This window comes from Macaca nemestrina, chromosome X (genome assembly GCF_043159975.1).
Source record: "Macaca nemestrina isolate mMacNem1 chromosome X, mMacNem.hap1, whole genome shotgun sequence".
NCBI classification, from domain to species: Eukaryota; Metazoa; Chordata; class Mammalia; order Primates; family Cercopithecidae; genus Macaca; species Macaca nemestrina.
In genome coordinates, this window is record NC_092145.1 from 104,261,697 (window position 1) to 104,274,959 (window position 13,263).

Here is a 13,263-nt window from a genome sequence, read left to right on the forward strand (position 1 = left end):
TCCCAGAACTTAAAATATATATAAAAAAATAAAATATGTAAACATATAAAACTCACTATATGTGTGTGTATATGTGTGTGTATATACATAAACCCAACACTGGGGCACCCCGATGCCACTGAGGGACCAAGATGATTGGCACACTCCTAACGCATCATCAGAGTGAGGAGAAGAAAGAAACAGTAGCTAGCAAGAGGGAGGAAGCGGGGCTACTCCACACTGGGACTTGTTCCTGGCCGCCAATAACTCCAGAATGCATGAGTTGAACTGGTAAAAAAGCAATCTGTTTTCTCTCCATAGGTTTCTCGAATGCCAGCAGAAGGAGACCTCTCAACCACCATGGACACTCCAGTTGGCAGGGAGAGCTGCTTAAAGAAGTGGTAAGGGTAGCAATCCAGCTGAGTTGAAGCCTAGAGAGTTTCGTGCAGCAGCATCTGTGGTGGAGCAGAGGCAGAGACAGCCATTACCCCAGGCTTGACTTGCTCCCATAGGAGACCTTAGCCCTGGAGGAACTATTAAACCTTAACTCTCCAGGGTGTTCTTGTCCACCAGATGGGGCTGGTCTGACATCAGCATCCCTTAATTTCCTGGCCTCTCTAGTTGGCCCCAGCCTAGTCACACTTGTGCAAAGTAGCCTTGAGTGCCCTGGGGACCTGCATCATGGCTTCTGTGCTGGTGAAACGTTTCTGACTGATGGAGAGCTCCAACAGTGCTGCCCCCATGGCCACACAAGTCTTTCTGCTACCTCCCCACAACGCAGCTTCTCGTGGGCCAACAGCAACCCCGCACATCACTTTGATGACAAGTGTGTACAGGGGCATGTTTGCTTTCCTTGACCTGTCAGTGCACCTCTACGCATGGACCCTACCCTTCCACTGCTACAGCAAATATACAGACCACCGCCCTCTCCCCACAAACCGCCATTGCAGTCAGAGTCTTGGTAGGCACAGAATCAGCAAGCCCCACCCTTGCACCGACACTGTCACAGGAGAAAAACTAAGCATAAAGAACAAGGAATTCTCCATCCTGAGCAACTACCCATATCTGTGGCACAAAAAGAATGCACACAGACCTATACCCCCTAGAGCTCCACCTCCATGCCAACACCACTACCATCATGACCCTTGCAAACAAGGACCCCTTGGCCCCAAGCCTAACTGCCTTCACCACTGTGATGAACACTCACATACAGGCAGTCCCCAAAGCGCCTGTTAGCACCCTGCCACAGGTGACAAGTGTGCACCCTGCCAGACTGCTGCTGTTGCTGGCACATGCAAAAACGAACAGATTCTTTGGCAACCACATTACAAGACACTTTGGCTGACACCACCCATCAGAGTCTAGTGACCAGCTGTTGGAGAGCACCTCGGACCCTCAGTGCAGTGAATTTCAAACATCAGAAAGACAGAGAACAACGTTGGGGCCTGATACAAGGCCCCCAGAGTAAGAGCAAATGGTACAAGAATTCAAAGTAGAGTGTCGGTCTCCTAAAATCTTCCAGAAATGAAGCCATTTGGCTTAAGTGACTTCATACCACAATCAAACCATAAAGGGCATAAATAAAATACAAGAAAAAAAATTCCAAGTTCAGCAACTTTGACCAAAAATTTAAAAATTAAAAAAAAACATAACCCCATAAAGATGAGAAAACCAGCACAAGAACCCTGACAACTCAAAAGGCCAGAGTGCCTTGGTCCTCAAAATGACTGCACCACCTCTCCAGCAAAGGTTCTGAACAGGGCTGATGGCTGAAATGATGGAAATAAAATTCAGAATATGAATAAAAAGGAAGATCATTGAGATGCAGGAGTACATCAAAACCCAATCTATATCAGCTAAGAATCAAAGTAAAATACTGTAAGAGCTGAAAGACAAAATAGCCACCATAGAAAGAAATGTAACTGAACTAATAGAGCTGAAAATCACATTACAAAAATTTCATAATGCAATCACAAGTATTAATAGGAAAATAGACCAAGTGGAGGAAAGAATCTCAGAGCTTGAAGACAGGCTTTCTGAAATAAGACAGCCAGACAAGAAGAGAGAAGAAAAATTAAAAAGAATGAACAAAATCTCTGACAAATAAGGGATTATGTAAAGAGACCAAATATTTCACTGAAGTCCCTGAAAAAGATGGAGAGAGTGGAAGCAACTTGGAAAACATATTTCAGATTGTCGTCCATGAGAACTTCTTCAACCTAGCTAGAGAGGCCAAAATGCAAATTCAAAAAATGCAGAGAATTCCAGTAAAATACTTCTGAAGGAGATCATCCTCAAGCAACATAATCATCAGATTATCCAAACACAAAATAAAAGTACAAATGTTAAAGGCAGCTAGAAAACAAGGTCAGGTCACCTACAAAGGGAAGCCAATCAGAAAGGCAGTGAACTTCTCAGCAGAAACCCTACCGGAAAGCCAATATTCAACATTCTTAAAGAAAATAAACTCCAACACAGAGTTTCCTATGTGGCCAAACTAAGCTTCATAAGCAAAAAGAAAATAAGATAATTTTCAGACGAACAAATGCTAAGAAAATTTGTTACCATCAAACCTACCTTAAAAGAGCTCCTGAAAAAGTCACTAAATATGGAAAAGAAAGCCCATTACCAGCCACTACGAAAACATACTGAAATACAGAGGCCAGTAACAATATAAAGCAACCACATAAACAAGTCTGAAAAATAGCCAGCAAATATCATGTTGACAAGATCAAATTTACACATATCAATACCAACCTTGAAGGTAAACAGGCCAAATGCCCCAATTAAAAGGCACAGAGTAGTAAGGTGGATTAAATGACAAGACCCGTTGGCAAGCTGTCTTCAAGAAACCTATCTCTTTGAAGCAATTGTGAATGGAAGTTCATTCATGATTTGGCTCTCTGTTTGACTGTTACTGGTGTATAAGAATGCTTGTGATTTTTGCACATTAATTTTGTATCCTGAGACTTTGCTGAAGTTGCTTATCAGCTTAAGGAGATTTTGGGCTGAGATAATGGGATTTTCTAAATATACAATAATGTCATCTGCAAAGAGGGACAATTTGACTTCTTCTTTTCCTAACTAAATACGCTTGATTTCTTTCTCTTGCCTGATTGCCCTAGCCAGAACTTCCAACACTATGTTGAATAGGAGTTGTGAGAGAGGGCATCCCTGTCTTGTGCCAGGTTTGAAAGGGAATTTTTCCAGTTTTTGCCCATTCAGTATGATATTGGCTGTGGGTTTGACATAAATAGCTCTTACTATTTTGAGGTATGTTCCATCAATACCGAATTTATTGAGCGTTTTTAGCATGAAGGGCTGTTGAATTTTGTCAAAAGCCTTTTCTGCATCTATTGAGATAATAATGTGGTTCTTGTCTTTGGTTCTGTTTATATGCTGGATTATGTTTATTGATTTGCGAATGTTGAACCAGCCTCAAAGACAATAAAATACCTAGGAATCCAACTTACAAGGGATGTCAAGGACCTCTTCAAGGAGAACTACAAACCACTGCTCAGTGAAATCAAAGAGGACACAAACAAATGGAAGAACATACCATGCTCATTGATAGGAAGAATCAATATCATGAAAATGGCCATACTGCCCAAGGTTATTTATAGCATCAATGCCATCTCCATCAAGCTACCAATGAATTTCTTCACAGAATTGGAAAAAACTGCTTTAAAGTTCATATGGAACCAAAAAAGAGCCCGCATCTCCAAGACAATCCTAAGTCAAAAGAACAAAGCTGGAGGCATCACGCTATCTGACTTCAAACTATACTACAAGGCTACAGTAACCAAAACAGCATGGTACTGCTACCAAAACAGAGATATAGACCAATGGAACAGAACAGAGTCCTCAGAAATAATACCACACATCTACAGCCATCTGATCTTTGACAAACTTGAGAGAAACAAGAAATGGGGAAGGATTCCCTGATTAATAAATGGTGCTGGGAAAATTGGCTAGCCATAAGTAGAAAGCTGAAACTGGATCCTTTCCTTACTCCTTATATGAAAATTAATTCAAGATGGATAAGAGACTTAAATGTTAGACATAATACCATGAAAACCCTAGAGGAAAACCTAGGTAGTACCATTCAGGACATAGGCATGGGCAAAGACTTCATGTCTAAAACACCAAAAGCAACAGCAGCAAAAGCCAAAATTGACAAATGGGATCTCATTAAACTAAAGAGCTTCTGCACAGCAAAAGAAACTACCATCAGAGTGAACAGGCAACCTACAGAATGGGAGAAAATTGTTGCAATCTACTCATCTGACAAAGGGCTAATATCCAGAACCTACAAAGAACTCAAACAAATTTACAAGAAAAAAACAAACAGCCCCATAAAAAAGTGGGCAAAGGATATGAACAGACATTTCTCAAAAGAAGACATTCATACAGCCAACAGACACATGAAAAAATGCTCATCATCACTGGCCATCAGAGAAATGCAAATCAAAACCACAATGAGATACCATCTCACACCAGTTAGAATGGCAATCATTAAAAAGTCAGGAAACAACAGGTGCTGGAGAGGACGTGGAGAAATAGGAACACTTTTACACTGTTGGTGGGATTGTAAACTAGTTCAACCATTATGGAAAACAGTATGGCGATTCCTCAAGGATCTAGAACTAGAAGTACCATATTACCCAGCCATCCCATTACTGGGTATATACCCAAATGATTATAAATCATGCTGCTATAAAGACACATGCACACATATGTTTATTGTGGCACTATTCACAATAGCAAAGACTTGGAATCAACCCAAATGTCCATCAGTGACAGACTGGATTAAGAAAATGTGGCACGTATACACCATGGAATACTATGCAGCCATAAAAAAGATGAGTTTGTGTCCTTTGTAGGGACATGGATGCAGCTGGAAACCATCATTCTTAGCAAACTATCGCAAGAACAGAAAACCAAACACCGCATGTTCTCACTCATAGGTGGGAACTGAACAATGAGATGACTTGGACTTGGGAAGGGGAACATCACACACCGGGGCCTATCATGGGGACGGGGGAGGGGGGAGGGGAGAGGGGGGAGGGATTGCATTGGGAGTTACACCTGATTTAAATGACGAGTTGATGGGTTCTGACGAGTTGATGGGTGCAGCACAGCAACATGGCACAAGTATACATGGGTAACAAACCTGCACGTTATGCACATGTACCCTAGAACTTAAAGTATAATAATAATAAAAAATAAAATAAATTAAAAAAAAAGAAAGCTATCTCAAATGAAATCACACACATAGACTTTGCAGAAAAATCTACCAAGGAAATGGAAAACAAAAGAAAGCATGAAATGCAACCCTAATTTCAGGCAAAACAGACTTTAAACCAACAAATAACAAAAAGGACAAAGAAGAGCATCATGTGATGGTAAAGGGTTCAATGAAACAAGAAGACCTATTATAAATATATATGCACCAAGCATAGGAGTACTCTGAACCATAAAGCAAGATCTTAGAGACCTTCAAAGAGATGTAGACTCACACACAGTAAGAGTGGGAGACTTGAACACCCCGCTCAGCTTATTAGAAAGATCATCAAGGCAGAAAATTAACAAAGACATTCAGGACCTAAATTCAGCACTAGCTTAGCTGGACCTGATAGATAGCAATGATACTCTCCCCTCAAAAACAGTAATAAATTCATTCTTCTATGTGCATATAACAAATACTCTAAAATCAATCACATAATCATAATTTTAAAAGTCCTAAACAAATGCAAAAGAACAGAAATAGTAACAACCAATCTCTCAGACCACGGCACAAACAAATAAAAAACCAGGACTAAAAAAAATCACTCAAAACCATACAATTACATGAAAATGGAATAAACTGCTCCTGAATGACTTTTGGATAACTAATGAAATTAAAATAGAAATCAAAACGTTTCTTCGGACTAATGAGAAGAAAGATACAACATCCCAGAATCTCTAGAACACAGCTAAGGCACTGTTAAAAGGAAAATTTATAGCACTAAATGCCCCTATTGAAAAGTTAGAAAGATCTCAATTTAACAACTTAACATCACAACTGGAAGAACTAGAGAACCAAGAAAAAGCCAACCCCAAAGGTAGCAGAACACAAGAAATAACCAAAAATCAGAACTGAAGAAGATAGACATGAAAAAGCATTAAAAGATTAACTCAAGGAGTTGGCTTTTCAACATAAAATAATAAAATAAGTGCATAGCTAGCTAGAATAAAGAGAGAGAAGATCTAAATAAACACAATCAAAAATTACGAAATGGATATTACCACAAACCCCACAAAAATATAAATAAACACTAGACAGTATAATAACCCACAATGCATACAAATAAAAAGATATAGAAAAAGACACATGAATTCCTGGACACATACACCCTCCCAAGATGAAACCAGGAAAGAATTCAATCTCTGAACAGACCAATAATGAGCACCAAAAGTGAATCACTAATAAATAGCATACCAATTTAAAAAGGCACAAGACCAGATGGATTCACAACTAAATACTAACAGATATACAAAGACGAGCTGGTATCATTCCGGCTGAAACTATTCAAAAAAAGAAAACAGAAACGAAAACAAAAGCAAAAAACCGAAACAACAAAGAAAAGACTTCTCCCTAAATCATTTCATGATCCTGACATCAAAACCTAGCAAGGAAACAACAACAAAAAAACCACCCCAAGTCAATATCCTTGATGAAAATTGATGCAAGTATCCTCAACAAAATACTGACAAATTGAAGCCGGCAGCATATTTAAAAACCTATCCACCAAGATCAAGTGACATTTTATTCATAGGATTCAAAGTTGGTTCAACATACACAAATCAAAAAATGTGATTCATCAATACTGTGAAAATGGCCATACTGCCCAAGGTAATTTATAGATTCAACGACATTCCCATCAAGCTACCAATGACTTTCTTCACAGAATTAGAAGAAACAACTTTAAAGTTCATATGGAACCAAAAAAGACCCCGCATTGCCAAGACAATCCTAAGCCAAAAGAACAAAGCTGGAGGCATCACGCTACCTGACTTCAAACTATAATACAAGGATCCAGTAATCAAAACAGCATAGTACTGGTACCAAAATAGAGATATAGACCAATGGAACAGAACAGAGCCCTCAGAAATAACACCACACATCTACAACCATCTGATCTTTGACAAACCTGACAAAAACAAGAAATGGGGAAAGGATTCCCGATTTAATAAATGGTGCTGGGAAAACTGGCTAGCCATATGTAGAAAGGTAGAACTGGATCCCTTCCTTACACCTTATACAAACATTAATTCAAGATGGATTACAGACTTAAATGTTAGACCTAAAACCATAAAAACCCTAGAAGAAAACCTAGGCAATACCATTCAGGACATAGGCATGGGCAAGGACTTCATGTCTAAAACAGCAAAAGCAATGGCAACAAAAGCCAAAATTGACAAATGGGATCTCATTAAACTAAAGTGCTTCTGCACAGCAAAAGAAACTACCATCAGAGTGAACAGGCAACCTACAGAATGGGAGGCAATTTTTGCAATCTACTCATCTGACAAAGGGCTAATATCCAGAATCTACAAAGAACTCAAACAAATTTACAAGAAAAAAAACAAACAACTCCATCAAAAAGCGGGCAAAGGATATGAACAGACACTTCTCAAAAGAAGACATTTATGCAGCCAACAGACACATGAAAAAATGCTCATCATCACTGGCCATCAGAGAAATGCAAACCAAAACCACAATGAGATACCATCTCACACCAGTTAGAATGGTGATCATTAAAAAGTCAGGAAACACCAGGTGCTGGAGAGGATGTGGAGAAATAGGAACACTTTTACACTGTTGGTGGGACTGTAAACTAGTTCAACTATTGTGGAAAACAGTGTGGCGATTCCTCCAGGATCTAGAACTAGAAATACCATTTGAGCCAGCCATCCCATTACTGGGTATATACCCAAATGATTATAAATCATGCTGTTATAAAGACACATTCACACATATGTTTACTGTGGCACTCTTCACAATAGCAAAGACTTGGAACCAACCCAAATGTCCATCAATGATAGACAGCATTAAGAAAATGTGGCACATATACACCATGGAATACTACGCAGCCATAAAAACCTGCACGTTGTGCTCATGTACCCTAGAACTTAAAGTAATATAATAAAAAAGACAAAATACTCAGCATTTTTCAAATGCATTTTTGTAATTAAATCCGGTTGTTACTGGTTATTTAATTTATAACTGATATGGTATTTTGCTGAAGAATATTGAACATGTTCCATTACATGAAAATCACAATCCAATGTGTATTCAACAAAACAGAAATGTCACATCTAGTATAATACAAATTTAAGAAATGTATGCAATGTACTTACTACAATATAAATAAAATTCTTACAAAACCTATGATATAATTTAGGTTAAAAAGATTCCTTTAAACAATGGCTTCGTTTCTTGCATATATTGTCTAATAGTTTAAAGTATTTTTACTTCAGGAAAGCATGAGAATTATCTTTATGCCTTTATTGTCAATATACTTTTTGTCAGTTTCTAAAAAAAAAAAAAAAAGAAAGAAAAAGAAAAAGGATGAGTTCATGTCCTTCGTATGAACATGTATGAAGCTGGAAACCATCATTCTCACCAAACTATCGCAAGGAGAAAAGACCAAACACTGCATGTTCTCACTCATAGGTGGGAACTAAACAATGAGAACACTTGGACACAGGAAGAGGAACATCACACACCGGGGCCTGTTGTGGGGTGTGGGAAGAGGGGAGGGATAGCATTAGGAGATATACCTAATGTCAATGACGAGTTAATGGGTGCAGTGCACCAACAAGGCATATGTAAGAAACCTTCACATTGTGCATATGTACCCTAGAACTTAAAGTATAATTTTTAAAAATGTGATTCATTATACAAACAAAACAAAAAACAAAAAACAAATTATTATCTCAATAGCTGTAGAAAAGCTTTTTAATAAAACTAAACACCGCTTCAGGCTTAAAATTCTCAATAAATTAGGTATTGAAGAAACATGCCTCAAAACAATGAGAGCCATGTATGACAGACCCAGAGCCAACATCGTAAAGAATGGGACAAAGCTGAAAGCATTCTCCTTGAAAACTGGTGCAAAACAAAGGTGCCCTCTCTCATCAATTCTATTCAACATAGTACTGGAAGTTCTCAGCAGAGCAATTAGGTAAGAGAAATTAAAAAAAAAAAAATCCAAATAGGGAGACAGGAAGTCAACCTACTCCTGTGTCCAGATGACATAATCCTACATCTAGAAAACCTTGTGGTCTCAACCCAAAAGCTCCTAAAGCTGATAAACAACTTAAGCAAAGTCTCAGGATAAAAAATCAATGTACAAAAAATCACAGGCCAGTTGTGGTGGCTCACACCTGTAATCCCAGCAAACTGGGAGGCTGAGGCAGGTGGATCACTTGAGGCCAGGAGTTCGAGACCAGCCTGCCCTGGCCAACATGACAAAATGCTGCCTCTACTAAAAATATAAAAATTAGCCAGGTGTAGTGGTGCATGCCTGTAGGATCATCTACGTGGGAGAATGAGACAGGAGAATCACTTGAAGCCGGCACGTGGAGTTTACAGTGGACGGTAATCATGCCACTGCACTCTAGCATGGGCAACAGAGCGGGACTCCATCCCCACAAAAAAAATCAGTAGAATTCCTTACACTCCAACAACGGTAAAGCTCAGAGGTAAATCAAGAATGCAACCCCAGTCACAACTGCTACAAAAAAAATATGAAATAACTAGGAACATGACTAACCAGAAAAGTGAAAGATCTCTACAAAGAGAATGCAAAACACTGCTTAAAAAAAAAAAAAGAGAGAGATGACACAAACAAATGGAAAAACATTTCATGCTCATGGAGAGGAAAAATGATTATCATTAGAATGGTCAAATTGCCAAAAGCAGTTTCAGGATTCAATGCTATTACTATCAAACTACCAACGACATTCTTCACAGAACTAGGAAAAACTATTTTAAAATTCATGTGAGAGCTCAGATTAAGATGGCGGATAAGAGGCAGGACTAGCGCTTGAAGGCGTGACATTGGGTCCAGAGCAGGCTCAGAGCTGGACGCCTCTCAGCAGTCGCTGTGGCTGCAGCTACCTTCTCATGGCCATGGCTGTGCTCCTCTAGCCTTTCAGCGGCCTCCCCCTGAGCTGCAGTTTGGACTTCCTCCAGTGGCCGCTTGCCTTGCCTAGCAGGTTTTTCCACCTGGGGGCAGACAGCGCCCAGCTGGCACCATGGCTAGGACCATGAGCAGTCCCAAGCAACCACAGCGGGAGAACGGTGCACGACATTTTCCCATTCATTGTAAAAAGAAACACAAGCTAGAGGAGCAGGAGGAGGAGGATTGCCTGCTAAAAAAAAATTAAAATAAAAAAAAAAATAAAGGAAAAAAAGATAATTGAAGCAGAGCTCTGTGCTGGTCATAATGACTGAATTCTTTGTGCATGCCAAGATGTAGAGGGGTGTGGAGTGTGGAGTAAAGCCATGCACTAGTGGACTTTCTCTACCTGGAATATTAGATTCTATTTGTGAAGAAATAGATGAGATGACTGGAGAACCAGTGTGAAGTTGCCTGAAGTAAGCTTCAGGAGATTGAAGACAGGATAACTGATGAAGAAGTTGAAGCTCACAGAAATGTTAACCACCTCCGTAGTCTTCTCCTTTCTGATACTATGAAAACAGGTTTGAAGAAGGAATTTGATGAACTTTACAAAAAAAAAAAAAAAAATTGAGTCTATGAGCCATCCTTCCACGGAGCTTGTTCTCTAGAAACCCCTCACTGAACTCCTCCCCAATGAGCCAAAGCCATCCTCTAATGCTAAGAACTATACAGGAGAGAGCTAAGCTAAGCATGCAGCTGCTGGCATTGCCTTCTCTCAGAGAACTGAACTGTTGTGGGAACTTCGGCACACAGGGATGTCTCCTTATAATGGTTTGGAGATAGCTACTAGCACAGAAGCAGAGATGGAACTCTAGAAACCAATTTATACACTAAAGTTGTCAAATGTTAGGAGAATCCTGTGTTCATTTATGAGCCAATTTGCATAGTATAGGGACTTGCAAGTTTTATGAAATGGGTGTAATAATATCTCCACCTGTGATTTGGGGTGGGACTCTCATTTTGGGTAGACATTTATTGAATTCAACTTTTTGCCAAGAAAGTTTGTCTCAACGGAAACACAGTTTTCAGTGGGACTTATTGAAGAAATGTTGGATTACAGTCTCTTCAAAGGTAAGTATAGAAGCTATATGTGTAAGGGTGACTTAAATCATATGTCACATTGTCTAGACTATTCAGACACTTAGAGAATATTCTCCTTGAATTAAAAAGGATGATTAAGAAAGAAGGATGCTCCTACTACAACTGTACCCTGACAGTTAAGTCACAGTTTAGTCTGTAGATACAAGCTGTTTACAGTGGCAACTATATATAATGGGGGAGAAGGAGGGAAGATGGCAGTAGCTTAAGCCTGTTGCTAAGAAATTTAATAAAGGCCCTGAAACTTGTAAATTAGTTGTCAATTCAATATAGCTCTGTTGAATAAATAGCCAACAGCATGTGGCTCTCCTCTTTGCCTCTGAAAATGCAATGAAAATACAGAGAAAAAGTTTTTCCTTCAAGGCTTTTTGTCTTGTGCCACTGTTGCTCCTTGGTTTCCCATGCATAATTGATAAGCGCAGTTATTCAGTAATGTTTACAAATTAATTAACTTTGAATGATAGCTAAAAGATTATGAGGTAACCCAAGTGCAAATTATGTATGGGATAAGCATCCTTTAGTGCATCCTAAGGAATGCTTTGTCAGCTAAACCCAGTATTGATAACTTTAGTAATTAAAAAAAAGTTATACTTATATTAGCAAGTTGTTTTAAAATGTTAATTTAGAGAACAGTGAAATTGACAATGTAGGAGCAAATGACATTGAGGTTTACTGACATAGACAATTTGACTGGTGCTTAGACTATTGTGCAGTAGGCCTAAATAGTAGTGGACAATGCTTCCTGCTAGCAGAAAGCCTTCATCTTATTGAGTACCTAAGCCAGGTTCCAGGTGTCCTTTGAGGATAGCCAAGTTTGAAATTTTTAGTTTCTCAGGCAGAGCTCTTCTGTGTGGTAGGGACTCACAGGGCAAAGTAAAATTACAATTCCTTTACTGCTACAGAATATTAACTATAGGTTACTAAATGAATGCTACAGTATAATACTGGCCCTCCCTTCACACAACAGGACACCACCCCAGTTTTGTTTTGTATCCTGGGTTTCTTCCCCCTTTGTAAGCAGGCACGAGATACCATTTGTAGAATAAAAAAATGTTTTATGCCACATAAATGTGAATTTTTAGAAACTACATTCCAGGCATTTTGAAACCCTTACTGAAATGTCTCCTGTTGTTACAGATGGCATAGAAGTCACAAGTCTATTAACTGGTCTATTAAATGTTCTACACCATTCTACAGATGGCGTAGAAGTCACAAGTCTATTAATTGTTGCTTCTTTGGCCTCTTCCTGCTTTCTCTTTCTGTTTGGATAGTCAGGAAAAGATTTAATGTTTAATATTTAAACAAAATATTTGATGTCTACACAGTAAAAGTATTCAAACTTCACACCACTATTGAAAGCAGTTGGAAACCAGATAATAGTTTCTTAATCTTATATTTAGAGATGAATGTAAACTGTATTCTTTTGAAATGTGCAAGTGTTTGATTCATGGCATTTGATAAACTCGTGCCTTGTAGTCATTGTTTAATGGAACCAGCTTGTAAAGTTTGTAGCCTTAAATAAATCTCCATGCTAAAAAAGTGTGCTCTAGTGCAACACAAAAACATGAAGTGACTGCCCAGAGGTGGAGTTAGTGTTAAAGTGGAAAGGGAGATGACACATTTCCCAAGAAGGACCCGAAACACACCAAGATTGTCTTCTACAGGAATTGTTTGGGAGGCCTCTGAGTAAAGGTCTTATGATGAAAAGGGAGCAAAGAGGCCCACAAACAAAGCTCTGATAGTACTGGTAAATATAGGAGAGAATTAAGATTCTGTTAATTAAAATCCAAACAGAGCTTATTTGAGGAGTCAAGTTACCTGATATGATAATTATTTCTGTAGGATAACTGAGGTTTTATGTTATTTTTTGGACTTTATCCTCTTACATTTGTGTGTACAAAAATTGTTTTCCATCCTTGTGGTGCTTATTCATCTGAGCAGGCTCCATAGTCCC

General features: G+C 38.9%; 1 pseudogene; it reads left to right on the forward strand.

Annotated features, from left to right (window-relative positions):
* Positions 1 to 10,159: 10,159 nt before the first annotated feature.
* On the forward strand, positions 10,160 to 11,041 carry LOC105465830 (coiled-coil domain-containing protein 117 pseudogene; annotated as a pseudogene).
* Positions 11,042 to 13,263: the final 2,222 nt, after the last annotated feature.